This window comes from Misgurnus anguillicaudatus, chromosome 19 (assembly GCF_027580225.2).
Source record: "Misgurnus anguillicaudatus chromosome 19, ASM2758022v2, whole genome shotgun sequence".
NCBI lineage: Eukaryota > Metazoa > Chordata > Actinopteri > Cypriniformes > Cobitidae > Misgurnus > Misgurnus anguillicaudatus.
Genome location: NC_073355.2, coordinates 42619596 through 42638459, shown reverse-complemented (window position 1 = coordinate 42638459; position 18864 = coordinate 42619596). Strand labels below are relative to the sequence as shown.

The 18864-nt window shown below is 39.1% G+C and overlaps 2 long non-coding RNA genes across 2 annotated transcripts in view; both read left to right on the top strand.

The window, feature by feature from the left end:
- Window positions 1-2139: 2139 nt before the first annotated feature.
- LOC141351171 (uncharacterized) overlaps window positions 2140-18864 on the top strand; it is a 105934-nt gene continuing 89209 nt past the window's right edge. Inside the window, exon 1 of the long non-coding RNA XR_012359412.1 lies at window positions 2140-2311. This is a non-coding gene — a long non-coding RNA (uncharacterized lncRNA). The remainder of the gene's footprint in view (window positions 2312-18864) is intronic.
- Window positions 7067-17768, top strand: LOC129451061 (uncharacterized). The gene is made up of 5 exons (XR_008646568.2): window positions 7067-7155; window positions 7820-7948; window positions 8156-8298; window positions 8390-8483; window positions 17118-17768. It is a non-coding gene; the product is annotated as an uncharacterized lncRNA (long non-coding RNA).

Here is an 18864-nt window from a genome sequence, read left to right as displayed (position 1 = left end):
TAACGTTTTGTTTATGGCTAGATTTACGCAGAGACCAGGGACGTGCACAGGAATTTTTAGGGGCAGTTGCTCTGACCTAAAAAAAGGCATCCCCCTACATTAAAAAAAAAAAACTCACGGCCAGGGTCTTTATTAAAATCAGCAAACATGTTTGCCTAATGCCTACCAAAAACATAGTAGCCTAGGCTGCTGGTCTGCAAGTTATGATAGCTAGCTGCTGTCTGATTATTTAGGCTAAACATGGCAAACTCAGCCTGGATTTATGAAGATTTTAACAGAGGTGGAAAAAGTAGCCAAAAACTTTACTTAAGTAAAAGTACAAGTGAGTAAAGAAATTAATTACTCAAGTAGCGAGTTACTAGTTACTCATGAAAAAATAAATCTAGATATACACGCGCACACACACACAATACAGTGCCCTCCATAAGTATCAGAACAGTAAAGACAAGATTTTTCTGTTTGCTGTGGAGACCAGATATTGGTAAGATAAATATCAGTATGTCAGAAGTTTAGAATGTCACATTTTATTAACCTTTGTTTATGTTTCAACACATACATGCTTTACCAACAAAGAACAACAGCATTAAATGCTGATTGACTTATGTGTGTTGTACCCAAATGCACATAAGTGAATCAAACTGATCCTACATATTTTATGCTTTGCATGTGTAAACAATCAGGACACAGCTCAGTGCCCATAAAAAAAACATAATGTGACAGATTCTGTACTTTTGTATGTTCATCTTTTAATGTTTAGACATTTCTTGACTCCACAGCAAACAGAGGAATTGTTATGAAGGGCACTTCTACAGTATGTGTAAAACTGCAACATACACAAACAGTACATAAAAAAGAAAACAAACACATAGCCAAGCATTACAAATTAACTCTAGTCTCAATGTTGACGTAGCTTATAGCTGAAATATCAGAAAAGTAAACTGACAAGAGTTTTGCATTCACTATGTATAAATTTAGAATCTCCTAAGATGGTCTGAGGACATTGACAGTTTACACTTACGTAAAAATGATTTTAGACAAAACTCATGTTTTCTTATGTTGTCATGTCACGTGCGTTTTGTGAGAATCATTTACATCATACAGTACAGCAGTGCTGGACTGGTAATAATCTGGCATACCGGGCAAATGCCCGGTGTGTCAGAAAGTCAATGTACTATCTGGGAACTAATGTTCTTTAGATGTTTCCTAGAGGGAACGTTTTTCAGTGTTGCACACCAGTAAAGACGGCTGTCAATCTTTATATATGCTGCTGTTAAGGTTCTGTAATGTGTACATATCATACAAGTAAGTTGAAGAGAGTTGTATGCTATTACATGTTATATTATATTCAGATTATGTTAATTGCAATGTTTATATTGATCGCGGTGTTCAGTATAATCGGTTATTAGCGGCCGCAATTTTGCCGTGATGTTTCTGCTAATTCATTATTGTAATGCTAGCGCTACATGTAGGGGAGAGCGGGGTAAGATGAGCCAATTTTTACATATGTGGCCTTATCTGCCTGAAAAAATGAGACAGAAGTCAAACAAAAACATCAACCTTTATTTAAGGATGTCTCCTGTCAAATGAAATGATAAGAATGCCGTTATAACAAAGGGCTTTGAAAAGGTGGCTTCTCAAAAAAAAGTGCTCTTGAGCGTCTGTGTTTACTTTTTGTAGCACTCAGCCGCCGCTTACTCAGAAGAGCATGTGAGGCATGCGAGAAAACATGACAAAACAAAAGTACGTACGTTTCTAAATAATATCAATGTAATTCTTACTCGATTGTTACTGGCTCCTGTCGATGTACATCAGATTTTTTGTGCAGAGCAGGGAAATAGAAGCAGAAAGTATAGATGATGAAGGAGGTAAAACTATATGCTCATTCAGTCAAAACCAAGTATAGATGTTTACATTATTGCTGAGAAAAACAATGTTTGTGTACTGTTCTGTATTGTCAGATATGAAATTACTGTTTAGTTTACTAGATCTACTTTAGGACACTACATAAACAGTTGGCATCACTGCTGAAAAAAAAACAGTATTCCAGAAAGACCAGCATGTGTTGTGTTTTGTTGCTGGTTTGCTGGTGGCGCCGCTGGGGTAAGTTGCTACTCAAAAATTTTTTCCAAGGTTGGCAGGTCTGGAGATGGAAAAAGTGGTATTGGTGCATCCCTACTTTCTGGACATGGAAACCGTACATAGATTTTCAATGGAGGAGACAGAAAGCTCTCGGACTATATCTAATGTTAAAACATCTTAAACTGTGTTCCGAAGATGAACGGAGGTCTTCCGAGTTTAGAACGACATAAGGGTAAGTCATTAATGACATCATTTTCAGTTTTGGGCGAACTATCCTTATTCAGTAGTCACGCTGTTCCCTTTGGGGGCGGAGGCGAAAACACAAGCTTATCCAGTATGTAAATATACACAAAGATAATGACGCCCCCCCACCCCCCGCTGCATGCTAGAATCTCCGGAAAAACAAGCCTATTTTAACCGCAAAATGTACGCTTTTAAATATACATAAACTGCTAGCTCAAACATGGAGAGGCTTCTTCGTGATCTCAACTAACAGATTCTGCAATAAAACGAAAATCACAAATTTTGAAAAAAAAAAACACTTTGTTTCTCATTTCTCGAAACTTGTGCTGCCGACTTGTGTCCCTGGTTTCCGTGACGGGTCACATATGAGCAGCATACACCGATGTTGGACCATCAATAAATGTCTCATTCTAAAGACTTTCCTCCTCTCCTGATTCTCTAAGCGGAATCTGGTTCATATTTGGCCGCCTCAATCAGCTGTTATTGAAATGTAGTGAGGTTTGGGCCGACGTCCTTGGGGGCCGGTGAATACAATGATTTTTTTTATTGGCCATCGACCGGCCCATAAAGCAGGGACAGCGGCCCATTGGTTCATTTTCCATACTGACACTGGGCTGGCCCAATTATCTCTTAACAAGCTCCACCCCTCCCCCTCTGTTTCTTGTGTCAGATGGACAGTCAGAAGAAACAGAGAGCGATGAAACAGAGCAATGATCTGACACAAGAAACAGAGAGCGAGTATCATGCAGACGTATCATACATCTCACACTTTTTTTGTCTGACCAGCCACTCGTACATCGCGCAACACAGCCCGTTGCTTTCTTTGTTTCTTTGTTTTAATGTATTTCATTAATGGCGCTAAAAGGCGCGATGGCAATGTTCTGCATTTTCCAAAAAAGTTAGCGTTAGTGTTTATTTTTTTTCGGACAGACCGGCCCAGGAGACACCTAATCAGCAGCTGCTTTTAAAACAGTTTTCTTAAATATCCTCTTGAAAAAACGCAGTCAAAAACACAAGTGGTAGACCGATGGCTGTTTGCAAAATGACAGTTACATTGCAATAAACTACAGTGTGGGCAGAATTATTAGGTAGCTAAATCAAACTTTTGTTCACAGTTTTATCAAACATATTTTACTAATTCCAAACCATATTAATCTTAATAACTACCATTAATTTTGTAAATAAGGCATTTATAAGTAATACATTGTTGTTAATGATGGCTGGCTGGAGAAAAAACACCTTATAAATAAGTGTGCAGAATTATTAGGCACGTTTTCTTATACATTTAAAATGGGCCAAAAAATGTTTAACACACACTGGAAATTCATTATTTGATGTTCATAAGAAAGATGCCATGCGTGGAAATTGCAAAATTGAGGTGTGACCATTAGACAAGAAATCCTGATTCGGGCAGCAAGGGCATAATATAGGATGAAAGGAAAAGATATATACAAAATTAATGTTGGTTATTAAAATTACTGGTTTGGAATTTGTAAAAGGTGTTCAGAACTAAGTGATCAAAATATTCTGCAAACACTGTAATGGGACTCATGGCTCTGACGCGAGACTGCAACTTCATTGTAACATTTATCAGGTCTCTGTGTTATCATAAGGTGGTCAGAATGGTTAGTTTAAACGTTGTGCACTCACTGGCTGGCACTATTATTTTTAAATCCTGCAAAGCCTTTTATAGTGCTTACATTTTTGTAATGTCACGTGTCAGCTCTTATATTTTTATACTTAATCATATGGAGTTGGTAGTCAAGGTAGCACAAAGATTTGTGATCCTATGTAGTGGGCCGGTCTGGGCCAAAATGCCAGGGCCAATTTTTTGTCCCAGTCCAGCCCTGCAATACAGTATACAGCGAATCAGACGTCAATCATCGATGGATTTTCTTCAATCTGTGCTACAATGCTTATGGAGGTTGCACGCGTTTAACTGTGTCTGACGACGAACAGGTCGCGCGTATGTAATGGCGGGTACATGTGTGAAGTTTTGCTTTTAGTTAAATACCAACCTACATTTCCACGTCACCCAACACTGGTTATATTCTGCATGTTTCTACATAGGCTACGAGTAAAACAGCTTCAGACGATTCCGTTTTTGCAGCGATCTGAACAATTCATTCAAACTGATTCGCAAACCAAAAACGTTTGGCCCATTTGATTTGTAAAGAATCGACTCAAAAGACTCATTTATTTGCAACACTTTGTAAGGAATCGACTCAAATGAATAATTAATTCGCGAATGCCCCAGAAACACGAGACAGCAATTTAAAAATAAAATACAAATTTCGTAATTAATTAAAATACAGTAACGAAGGAACGCTGCACAGTGTAAACGAAGTAAAAGTACAATTTATTTTTTTCCACCTCGGAAGGGCAACTGGAGTCAAGAAGGGCATATGTACCTGAGCAACCCCCCTGTGCACGTCCCTGGCAGAGACACTGAATGATTATTTGAACGTGCTGACAGGGCCCCCTCACAAAGTTGGGCACCCAGGAGTCCAGGATCGGCTCTGGGTTTACAAGAAAATTTATCAACACCCATGGAACATTTCTCAGCCAATCAGAATAAAGCATTCAACAGACCTGTGGTATAATATTAATTAACATAATAGTTCATATTTACGGTAAAAGATTTCATTTGTGGCAAAAATGAACCAATCAGTGTTAATCAGGCTTGTGCACAATTCAGAATTTCAGAATTGGCCTCCATTCAATTTATGAATTGGAATTTGAATTGAATTGACTCCGCAGGAAGTGGAATTAAATGCATGGCAATTCAAAGAAATGTCAAAAACAGTCACACAACAGAAAGAATCTCACATACATTCAGTGTTAGGAAAGTTACTTTGGAAAATTGTTTGGCAACCATTATAAATGGTTAAAGCAAAGCATTCCAGGAAATAAAGTCATGTTCCATAAAATTACATTTATTAATTTAGTTGACGCTTTTATCCAAATTACAATTGATATGTCAGTTGTCGCACACGAGCGGCACACCTCTGAAGCAACTAGGGGTTAAGTGTCTTGCTCAGGGACACAATGGTGTGTCACATTGGATTCGAACCCGGGTCACTCACACCAAAGGTATGTGTCTTATCCACTGCGCCATCGCCACACCAAATTACTAATATCATTTATAGAATATGAAATCATATCTTAAATTCTGAATTCTGCACAAGCCATGGGGTTAATAGAAGTGTTAATTAACAGAGCTGTTAGCCGTCTTGAAATGTTTATGTTTCAGTCACATCAGTGTTAATGGAGCTGTTGATAAACTCATTATTCCAGACTGATAGTTCCCATTTACACCCAATTCATTACGGTGATTTCTTAAGCTCTCATGTAAATTGCTATGCAAAGCATATGTTTGTGTTTAAATAGGCTGAGGCATGTAATGAAATATCATAAAATTATGGTACAAGTTTGTCAACTCTCAAGTTTTGGGGGGGTCAAAGATAAGGAGTTTAATTGCTCAGAAATGTTATAAAAAATGGACATTTCATAAAAACTGAACAGAAAGACTTTTCAAGTTGGGGTCCAGAAACAATAAAGGGATAGTTCCCTGCAAAAAAATATGAATATTTAGTCACCACTCAGCCTACTCACCAACATGCAGTTTTAAAGGTTTTGTTTTTCCTGATCCCATTTTCAAACTTTAGTTAGTGTGTAATGTTGCTGTTAAAGCATAAATAATACCTGCAATATGATAACGCTCAAAGTTCACTGCCAAGTGATATATTTTTTTTAACAGAAGTCCCATTTAAAGCAGCTAAAGGCCGGTTTGGACTACAGCTCTCTACTTCCTGATTGGATGACGTCAATAAAAGAGTTTTTGACTAAACTCCCATGAACCCCATTCACACAGACCTCTGGTCCCAAAAAATACCCGTAAAATTGCCAGACAATTGTCTGTGTGAACAAAAACTCGTTCCGTTAATCTTCTGGGATCGTTGCCGGAAAGAGGGCCTAGTAAGATACGCGTGATATCTGTGTGAACAAGAAGCCGCAAGAATGCAGTAATGGGCGTGTCGAAGTGAGGATGCGCGCGCGTCATCATCACAACACAAGTTATGGTTCAGCTCCTTACAACGAGATAACATGCGTATAAACATTCACCACGAGAAATGTTGCAAACTAGATTGAAGCAGTTATAAGGAAATGATAAATGAGACGCATAAACAATGACGCACGTGCCGTAGTGAGGACACGCGTGTCATGGCAACATGAAGCTGGTTCAACTCTTTAAAATGAGGGATTTACAACATTCACGACGAGAAATGTCAGCAAACTGGACTGAAGCAGATATCAGGTAAGTTACAATGCAAAAATTGACTTTCTTACTTAGTATTTATGTCTTGTTTTCAGTAGAAATATCTAAAAATTCTTAAATCAAGATGTATTTTCTTAATGAGTAAAATGACCTAAGAAAATAATACTAGTTTTTAGACAAAAAATATACAATTTAAGTGAATTTGTGCTTACAACAAGCAAAATTATCCACTGAAAAAAGTGCACAGCGCATGTCATTACTCTAAAGAAGATTTTATATTTGATCTAACTCAAAAAAATACATTTTCTGTCCAGCCATCAGTTTTATGTAAAAAATGTGTTTGATTTAAATTAAAAGTAAGTCCTGTTGGTGTAAAGTAAATACATTTCTGTAAATTAAATTAAAAATATTAGTTTCCATTGTCACGTGACTTACGTAACGTCAGGCTGGTTGGTGCGTAAGGACGTTCAGCTGAAGTTCAGCTTTCCGCCATCTTGATTTACACTGCACCGATGGATGAACTCCGCGTGGTACAATGGGATTCAAGAAAATTGGTAAGTAATTTTAAACATACGTTTTGGCGTATTATTAACATTATACACGTGTGATTGTACTGTTGTTTTACATACGGTTAGTATTACTTAGTGCTGTAACTGTTACCGGTCGGATCGCAGTTCATTAAGCATGACGGTTCGGCTCACATGCGATTCGCGGATTAATGCGCAAATTAAAATGGGAAACGTTTAATCATTTGCACGTGTTTTAAAGGCTTGCAGATGTTAATAAAGTGATTTTAAGCAATTTCACTGCAAAAAGGCGCTAACGTGAGCAGTTTCTATACTCATACAGATGAATGTGTCTCTATGCCCTTCAAAGATCAGAACTCTTGATGTGTAAACTTTGGCGACAGTTTTGCTACTTTGCCTCATACTGTAGTTGATTAAAATGCATTTGGCCAATAGAGCAATGCGACTGTTTATACGGCATCTCCTCCCGGAAGCGCTGTTTGAAAGTCGCGCAGCGCTCCGTTTCTGTGTAATTATGCACTCAAAACTGCACACGTGGAGAGACGAGCAAACATAAAATATTTCGGTTCTTGACAGGGTCCATACAAACAAAATGATCTCCACAGTATTCTTTTTTAAATAAAAACGTTTGTTTATGTCACAAGATGTAGTGAACATGTAAATGTCTAGCAATTATCTATTATTTGTTCAGGCCCAATCATATCCCATCCCTGGATAGACATCAGCAAACATTATGACAAAGACGTTTGCCTTACGCAGACAAGAGATTGTGGAAAACCAACCTACTGTTCAAGAACTGCAAGAAAGATTGCCAGAGGAGGTAAAAGCATTTATTTTATTATAAAATGTTAAAATTTGACTTGTACTGAATTAACCATAGTTTTTACCATAGGATGTAGTGCTTTTGAAAATGTCTTAGATGCTCTAATTATATATTCATTCAATGTTTTGTGTGTATATCTATTTTTACAACTAGTTCTAGAAATAATTTTTTCAGAAGTGTATTTTCTGTTTCTCTTACTTTCAGATTAATGCAGAATTGCGCATCACGATCTTACCTTGAAAATCAAGATTTGTGGCCTCTTTGGACAGACAGAGCTCTCATGTTATTAGGAGCAAAGGTGGAGTCCTCCATGAAAAACTAAGGACACTATTAAAGTTATGGATCAGGTATTGGTTGCATGCGAACAAAATTGCTTGTGGCAATTAATTTAGTAGTATTTTGGTCTAAAATAAACAATACATCTTGAACATTTTGTAGAGTCTGCACACAGAAATCAGAAGAGAAAGCCTGCTGAAGTGCCTGATTTATGTACTTTGGTGAAGATGCAAGCTGTCTGATCAAAGAATATCAGGTAATGTAGACCATGGGTCTTCAACCGGGGGTCCGCGGCCCCCAGGGGGTCCGTGATGGAACTGCAGGGGGTCCGCCGAATGATGTTTAACTACAAGCAATTTTTTGGTAAAAAATGTAAAATACATGTACAAAACATTACATGTCCCCTTTAAGTTGTGAACGTGCGTGGCCGCATAGGTTTAAAGGCGCGCGTTCAGTTTAGCCAGCAGACCAAAATAAAATATCTGGATTATAAATGTCCACTCAGGAAGCAGCAGTAGCGACAGAAATGTCATCATAAAACAGGTAAATCTTATGTGTGTCTTTCTTTCAGAATGTCATTTTAGAATCATTGCGACATGTTGTCTCATCTGTATTTCTGAACTTGGACGGGTGTTTCACGCGGTTCAGATTTAAAGCGCTAATTCAACAGGCAAATGACACCACACCACGTCTGCATTTTAAACTGTGACAAAACTATCGCTCGCATTTAAAAATGTATGAAACGCGCACCGTGATGGTGCTTTGTGCGAGATTCATAGTCAGGTTGAAATCCGCCTCTCAAAAAGTTGCCCCAAAGAGATGCGCTCGGACTCGTTGCATGTTGTTCTCCTGAGTCTGATAATAAGCTATGCAGAAAATAAACCTGCGTTACTCAAACTCGTGATAATGACGATACACGGGAAAGGCAACAGACCTCAAAATTATAAAGTAGCACAACGTCTATCCCCAGCAGAATAGAGTCTTTGTGCCATTCACCATGATCAGTCATCTTTATAAACTGAAAGCCCTTGTCTAATTCACAGTAAAATGAAAATATATTACACTGCAAATACCTTAAAATAATATTATTTTATTTGTATTTTTATTATTATTATATTAATATAAAAACAAACTCTACTTTAACAAAAAAAAATGATGCATGTTAATATAGTATCATGGCTGTGTGACATGTTTGTTTCTATATATAAAACAGTTCCAGTCCTTGATTCTGATTGGTCATCAGTTGTACTTTACTCCACTTTGCGTTGTGTCTAATACGAAAAGGCAGCCTCTCGTACCTTACTGCTTACTTAAATATCTAATAATTTTACACATTTAGTATTAGGGGGTCCCTGCTCCATGCCTCTTTCATCTAAGGGGTCCGCGACCCAAAAAACGTTGAAGACCCCTGATGTAGACAATGCAAACTACTGAAAGTTTCTCCAACCATGGTTGCCTTAAAGGGATAGTTCACCTTAAGATAAAAAAATCTGTCATCATTTACTCATCCTCATGTTGTTCTAAACCTGTATGAATTTCTTTTTTCTGATGAACACAAAAGAAGATATTTTGAAAAAATTATGGTAAACACACAGCAGATAGTGACCATTAACTTTAATAGTAGGAATAAAAAAATATGATGGAATTTAATGGGTACCGTCAACTGTGTGCTTACCATCATTTATGAAAATATTTTCTTCATTTATCACAATACTTCCAAAATATTTTTCCTACTATACACTCTAAAAAAACAAACGGTTCTATATAGCACCAAAACTGTTGCTTTCAATCGTAACGATAGAAGAACCATTTAGTGCCATATAGCACCGGTGAAGAACCAGTGAAGCACCAGTGAAGCACCAGTGAAGAACCAGTGAAGAACCAGTGAAGCACCAGTGAAGCACCAGTGTAGAACCATAAAGGGGCCATATAGCACCACATATGGTTCTACATAGCACTATATGGTTCTACACAGGTGCTTCACTGGTGCTTCACTGGTTCTTCACTGGTGCTATATGGCACTAAAAATGGTTCTTCTATCGTTACGATCCAAAGCAACAGTTTTGGTGCTATATAGAACCTTTTTTTTTTTAGAGTGTAGAAGTCAATGAACACTATGCTGTGTGTTTACCATCATTTCTCAAAATATCTTCTTTTGTGTTCATCAGAAAAAATACATTTATACAGGTTCAGAACAACATGAGGATGAGTAAATGATGACAGAATTTTCATTTTATGATTAACTATCCCTTTAAAGGAAAACACCACAGTTTTTAAATATTTTATTATGTTCTTACCTCAACTTCAACGAATTAATCCATCCCTATCTTTTTTCAATAAGTACACTTAATCTTTGTACAGTGTGTCGTAAATGTGTTAGCATTTAGCCTTGCCCTATTCATACCGTAGGTTCCAAACAGGGATACATTTAGAAGCCACCAAAGGGGCCAGTCACACCAAAAGCGCTTTAAACGCTTGCAAATGCAAGGCGCGACGCACTGCCTTTTTTAAAAAAAAAAGAGCAGTGCGATGCTGCTTTTCATATTGCTAAGCAACCACCGAGTCAGCTGTCTTGTCAATCAAATATTGAAGCGTGAGCGCTCTTTTGCTGTTAACTGTCACATTAGCAGAAACTTTAAAAAGAGGGCGCTTGGTCTGACCTTGTTTTAGGGTGAGAGGTGCACAAACACGCAGGAGAGAGTGAGCGAGTGGAGTCCGGTTCTTCAAAGCAACTGTAAACTTCCCTCACCACAACGTAAGGCCCGCCTCTACCCTCATTCGATTGATCAATGGAAAGAGGCGAATGACGTCGGGTGCTTCTCCGCTCTCAGCCCTCATTCAGAAACGCGTGCGCGGCAGGCGGCAAAAAAACGCAAGGCGCTCGGCGCGCATGAACAGCGCGCGAACGCGCCCTGCCCATAGAATATCATTCAAAAAAGGCGCCTGCAACTGCCATAAACGCTTTTGGTGTGACTGGCCCCAAACACTTCCATGTTTTCCCTATTTAAAGACTGTTACATGAGTAGTTACATAAGTAAGTATGGTGGCACAAAATAAAACCTGGTGATTTTCTAAGCGGATAAAAAGTGAGAACTATATTGTATGGCAGAAGAGCACTTAGTTTGCAGCACTCGGACCTCGGTCGCAGTAACATCATCAGAACTCTCCCTCAAATTCTAAAAAAAGGGGGACTAGTCAGGTATGATGGTGTTACTGCATGCTGTTTGGATGCAGTATGAATGGTGCTAAGCTAAACGCTTACATATGCACGCTACAGCAATTAAAGTATTAGCCCACTTCTGAATTAAACATTCCTCATAATTTACTCACGTTCAAGACTTTCTTTCTTCACTAAATAAAAGAGATTAAGGTTTTTGATGAAAACATTCCAGGATTATTCTCCATATATAGTGGACTTCAATAACACTCAAATGGCTGAAGTATTCTTCAGAGAATTTACGCTGTATGTCCTACGCCTTTCTTATTCTACTTACGGAACAAACGCACGCAGCACCAGTTCTGTTTTTTCTGTAAGTAGAATATGGAAGGCGTAGGACAGGGCTATTCAAATCTTACCCTGGAGGGCCAGAGCACTGCAGAGTTTAGCTCCAACCCTGATCAAACACACCTGAGCAAGCTAATCAAGGTCCTTGTCACAGGTCGGAGAAGCGGACCGCCCCTGTCGCGGGTCACGCTCCTCCTATTTCCACCCCGAGGAGGTCCCAAAACACCCCAATGACCAGACAGACAGAATTAAAATCTAACAACTTTTATTTAAAGATTTAAAATGGTAAATAGGGGGAATTAAATACTTAAAAAGAACATATCAGTCCTCAGGCCTTCATAGCAAGGGGGGGGGGGGGGGTGTTTAGGAGGCTCTGGGCCCTTTGCTGTGGGAAGAGGCAGGTATTACACAGGTGACTGGGAATTTTAACTTTTCCTCCTCAGGTTTGTGGCTGTAAGCAGAGGTAAGAAATTCACAGGTGACTGGGAACTTTAACTTTTCCTCCTCAGGTTCGGGTTCGTGGCTGTAAGCAGAGGTAAGAATTACACAGGTGACTGGGAACTTTAACTTTTCCTCCTCAGGTTCGTGGCTGTAAGCAGAGGTAAGAATTACACAGGGGACTGGGAACTTTAACTTTTCCTCCTCAGGTTCGTGGCTGTAAGCCAAGGTAAGAATTACACAGATGGCTGGAAACTTTAACTTTTCCTCCTCAGGTTCTTGGCTGTAAGCAGAGGTAAGAATTACACAGGTGACTGGGAACTTTAACTTTTCCTCCTCAGGTTCTTGGCTGTAAGCCGAGGTAAGAATTACACAGGGGACTGGGAACTTTTCCTCCTCAGGTTCGTGGCTGTAAGCAGAGGTAAGAATTACACAGGGGACTGGGAACTTTTCCTCCTCAGGTTCGTGGCTGTAAGCAGAGGTAAGAATGACACAGGTGACTGGGACTTTAACTGTTCCTCCTCAGGTTCCTGGCTGTAAGCAGAGGTAAGTGTTACACAGGTGGCTGGGACTTTAACTTCTCGTTCAAACACAATGGTTATTCCACACAACTTTCGCTCTAGGGCAGTGGGCTTACAGGGCGGTGTTCAACACAGGGTGCATTCGACTTCGGGTATGGTCGTGCAGAGCCGAACGCTTCCCTTGCTCCTCCTCCACTTACGGTTCCAGAGATACTGAGCAGGGGCGAACCTTTGAAGAGGCTCCACACAAGGATTGTTATCGTATGAAGACGTTATAACAGTAACCCTTTGTCCAAGAACAATAATTACAAGATGGTTTACTCACACTGGTATGCAGGTACACTTCACCACTCCCCTCTTTCAGAGCCAGGAAAAGGATCCGTCACTTTATACTCAGGAAATCCTATTGGCAACTACCTTTAACCCACGCTCCACTAGCCTCAACGTGCTGTGATCTCCTCACGACTCCTCTGACCTCGAAGTGGCTTCTGTCAACACAAGCACAGCACTACACTGCAAGCTTTAGGGTGTACACACGCACAATGAAGACAAGGACTCACCCATGACACTCCACACACTTTAAGTGACTAAGGACTGAGTTGGTTGGGTGTTATTCTCGGCGGAGGGGGAACAGTGCCTACAGGATGGACGCCAGACTTCCAGTGTTTACTCCTAGTTGTACTCCTCGGCTCACCCACGCTTCTCTCCACAGTGGGGCCACAACTCTGTGTGCTAGACTCACAACACACGTCAGGTAATATACCCTCTTCAATACCACATGGTACGGTGGATCATGTTACTCACGTGAAAGGCCACTACTTCGCAATGCTGGCTTCCTACGGTGTCTTCCAGTATTACTCTTTGGCTCACCCACGCTTCTCTCCACAGTGGGGCCGCAACTCTGTGTGCTAGACTCTCAACACACGTCGGGTAATATACCCTCCGTTCCACACTACGTAATACAATCTATGATGTTACTCACGTGCCATTGGCAATACTTCACGACACTGTCGTCTTCCAATGCTACTCCCCGGCTCCCCCACGCTTCTCTCCACGGTGGGGCTGAACGCTGGTTATCAAACTCACAACACACATCAGGTAATGCACTCTTCTTAATACTTCGTGATAAACGTAGCTTGTTACTCACACTCCCTGATGACTCTCTGCTGTTCTTGTTCCTGTTTACAGCTTTTCCGCTGCTGTAGATCGTCCTCGACGACAACTCCGGTGAGTATTCTCCAATGTTACTCTGTTTCTTCTTATAAAGACTTCGCCCAGGCCTCCGCTCTTTCCACACCGGATCTGTCTCCGTGACCACGCACCACACAACAATCGCAGAGACAAGCACTTTTTCCGTGGTGCTCCTGTAATATACAGCCACAACTCCTTGCTTTTCGCCTCTCTTGGCCCCGCACTCTTTCCGCTCGCTTTTAAAGCGATCAACGGCGCTCTAGACTCTTCAAAGGAAGTGTGAGTTCTGGTCCGCCTTTGGCGGAGCGGAGCTCGCCCCGAAAATCAACTCCTCTCTCTGGTGTTTCTGCCGCTCTATCTATCTGTCCCATCTTCACACATCCTCCCGTCACAAATCACCACCTCAATTCTTCTCACCTGTGGCTCGTAGAGCCCCGATTGTGTTGCCATTGGAAACCAGGAAGTACTGGTGTTTGAAATGTTCGGCCTGGGCGGAAACCATCTTCGGGCGGAACCAATCTTCGCCGCTTTTGGTTCCGCCCTATAAAAGTCACCATGTGACATCCCCCCCCCGCCAAACAATTTTAGTCCCTAGAACGGGCTCTTCTTGGTGACAGGAAAAATCGAGTAGGGTCTTTAAATACGTGGTAGGCCATTGGGGGGCCTTGGTCGCTCAACCCGGGGTGGACTGCCGACTACGCCAAATCTGTCACAGGTAGGAGGAGCGTGACCCGCGACGGGCGGTCCGCTTCTCCGACCTGTGACATCCTCATGATCACTAGACAATCACAGGTGGGTAAGTTTGATTAGGGTTGGACCTAAACTCTGTAGTGCTCCGGCCCTCCAGGGTAAGATTTGAATAGCCCTGGCATAGGACATACAGCGTAAGCTCTTTGAAGAATACAGAAAGCTGAAGCAAGGCGATCATTTGTGTCTATAAACCAAATACAGTTGTATTTTTTTAAACGGCCGATCATTTCTTTGATAAGACACTTATTCCTCATCTGGTATAGTTTAAAGCCCTTTGAAGCTGCAGTGAAACTGTCATTTTTACCTTCAGCCATTTGGGCATCATTGAAGTCTTCTATATGGAGAATAATCCTGGAATGTTTTCATTAAAACCTTAATTTATTTTTGACTGAAGAAAGTCATGAACATCTTATAATTTACTCACCTCGATGTCATCTAAGGAATTTTTATTCAGAAGTGGACTCATACTTTAAGTTGCTCGCACTGAGACATGAGAGGTATGTATTAACATGTCTACCTTGAGGGAAAAACATAAGTGAATTATGGAAAAGCTGTGGCGGTTTCTTTTAAAGGAATAGTCTACTAACTTTCAATATGTTATTACCCTAACCAAGAAGAGTTGATACATCCCTCTATCATCTTAGTGCGTGTACACAAGCGCTGGAGCGCGCCGCGACACCTCGACAGCACCCAGCCCAGCCCCACCCATTCAATGGTACCAATCAGAGATTTAAAAGAGGAACTATATTTCACGGCACAACAGCACCTCTGGGAGCACTTCCACTCGCCTGAAACGTCCGTTCCCCTTCTGCCTCTCATAATGGGAGAGGGAGGGAGTTACTGCGCCGAGTCGAAGTACTCACAAAAGTGCTATTACGCCATAACATATAGTTCCTCTTTTAAATCCGCTTAGAAAAGCGCTACGTTTTATTTTGTACCACCAAACTTGCTCGTATAACTACTCGTCTTAAATAGAAAAAAACGTTGATGTGTTTGGTCACTCTAACTTTATCTCTGATTGGTACCATTGAATGAATGGGGCTAAGCTAAATGCTATCAAAGTGTCGCAGCGCGCTCCAGCGCTTACGTGAATGCACACAGATGATAAAGGGATGTATCAACTCTTCTTAGTTAAGGTAATAACATAGTTTAATATTGAAAATGAGTAGACTATTCCTTTAACAGAGGTCTTCTCAAGCCTTGATGGTGAATAAAACATGGAAAAATTTTGATTTGGTTGTGCAATATTGCTTAAAGGAATAGTCTAATCGTTTGCCATATTAAACTATGTTATTACCTCAACTTAGACGAATTAATACATATCTATCTTTTTTCAATGCGTGTACTGTACAGTGCGTTGTGAATGTGTTAGCATTTAGCATAGCCCCATTCATTCCTATGGCACCAAACAGGGAAGCCACCAAACACTTTCATGTTTTCCCTATTTAAAGACTGTTACATGAGGAGTTATACCAGTTAGTATGGTGCCACAAAATAAAACTTTTTTGGTACCATAGGAATGAATGGGGCTAGGCTAAATGCAAACACATTCACAACGCGCTGTACAGTGCAGGCATTGAAAAAAGATAGGTATGTATTAATTCGTCTAGGTTGAGGTAATAACATAGTTTAATATGGCAAAAGAGTAGACTATTCCTTTAAAAGTAGTTCAAGTAATTGTGTTATTTACACATTCTTTTGTGTTCTGTGGAAGAAATCACACAGGCTGATATTTTGAAGAATGTTGTTAAGAGCCCCCCCATTTACCTGCATTGGTTTTGTGTCCATGCAATAAAAAATGAAAATTTTGTCATACTCTCCTCTTGAAATAAACCGTACACATTTTATTTTTACGCTGAACACAAATTAAGATATTTTAATTAAAGTTAGCAACAGATGTTTGGGCTCTACATTGACCTCCATAGTAGGAAAGCAAACAAAATTTGTGTAATACATTTTCAGATGAAGGGGTGTTTTCTTCCTCCACAATCCCCATAGATATATACACTAGATGTCGCCTTGGGGCTCTGAGCATGCGTCAAAACCGCCGCCATCTTAGAACAGGGGTATTGTCATAGGAAGTATCTAGGTAAAGCTGCTATCTCCGCCTGTACTTCGAATTCACGAACGATGCCGGACTTTTGTGCTGCGCATGGATGAAAGGGCTACTAGCACTATGCATTACAGTTAGAAAAAGTACATTTTCATAAAATCAAAACTTTTATTTTTTCCTGTACGTAATGCTAAATACATGTCTGACTGTTGAAACGAAGCAAAAGAAAACCAAGAAAATCGCGTTCATGACGATTTATGGTGATTTTATTTCTGTTACACCATTGCCTACAATGGCGCTGATGCGGGATTCCCCTGTTTTAAGATGGCGGCTCCTATGTTCGGTCCAATGAACTGCCGTAGCCAAGGCTACATCTAGTGTACATATCTATCCACAGTCCCTAAATTGGTCTCTGTTCTTGTATGTTTTTAGGCTGACCAGAGGGAAGAAGCGGAGAGGGAATTCAAAAAGACCACCATGGAATTTTTTGTGATCCGTGAGAGTGATGCTCTTAATCCTGCACTGGACATTTCCATTTTCATTGACGGTGTGGAGTAATAAATGAGTTGGCCTCTTTTGCATGTGCATGTTTGGACTCATTTGAACTGAACTTAAAACATCCTGATGGACTCAAATATAACTTTTAAAGCCTTTCAAAAAAAATGTCATGGACGTAGACAGTAAGCAGATGAGCCGAAGGGTGCAGAACCCCTCTTCAAAACTGCAGGAGTACATTTTTTTCCTTTAACCCAGCTACTGAAGGTAAATTTTTTGAGCCTTTTATACAACATTAACTGTAATACTGTTTACTAAACCTGATTTGTTTTATCTTGATTAAGTTTTATGGTTTATCTATCAACCATAACTGATTCTTATTTAGAATTTACATTTTATCCAGTGTGTCTACAAATACTAAAAACTGTTATACATTGTGTTTTTATAACAATACTATACACATTGTTGAAGTGTTTTATGACAAATTGTCATGATTATAATGTGTTTACATTGTAAGATAGTGTGTATTTGTACAAAAATGTGTATTATGACAAAATAAATTGTCAAAAGTTTGATGCTTGAAGTCATTCATCTTAGACAGATGGTAAAATTACACATTTTGAAAGTAAATAATTTTTTTATATTAAATTAATATTTTAAATTGTATTTGGTTGGATATTTGGTTAGATGTAAAGTAAAACTTTTGCGTCAACTTGTTACAACTAATTACTTTACTTTTTATCAACCTAAAATTTTAACTTTGAACAGAATGAACTATCCATTACTTGGCCAAAGCAAAAAGTATCTTTGACTCAAATACATTTTTTAAGTTAATGAAATGTCAAAATATACTTTCTTAATGCATTAACGTAATTATTTTACTTTGTATTTGGTTAGATATTTGGTTAGATGTAAAGTAAAACTTTTGCGTCAACTTGTTACAACTAATTACTTTACTTTTTATCAACCTAAAATTTTTACTTTGAACAGAATGAACTATCCATTACTTGGCCAAAGCAAAAAGTATCTTTGAATCAAATACATTTTTTTAAGTTAATGAAATGTCAAAATATACTTTGTCTTGATGCATTAACCTAATTATTTTACTTTACATCTAACCAAATATCCAACCAAATACAAAGTAAAATAATTACGTTAATGCATTAAGACAAAGTATATTTTGACATTTCATTAACTTAAAAAATGTATTTGATTCAAAGATACTTTTTGCTTTGGCCAAGTAATGGATAGTTCATTCTGTTCAAAGTAAAAATTTTAGATTGATAAAAAGTAAAGTAATTAGTTGTAACAAGTTGACGCAAAAGTTTTACTTTGATCCAATGAAACACTTTTTTCAGTGAATGGGGTGAGAAAATTTTATTTGAATTAAGTGTTTAAGAAAAAAGAAATCTTATTTCACAATTTTTTTCTCACCCCATTGGCAGTTAATTTTGCTTGTTTTAAGGACAATTTCACTTAAATTGTATATTTTTTGTCTTAAAACTTATTTACTTAGGTCATTTTGCTCATCAAGAAAAAGCATCTTAATTTAAGAATTTTTAGATATTTCTACTGAAAACAAGACAAAAAAACTAAGTAAGAAAGTCATTTTTTGCAGTGTAGCTTATTACTTACTGTGTTGAAACGGAGATCATTCAGCATAAAAGAATATCACGTCACTTGC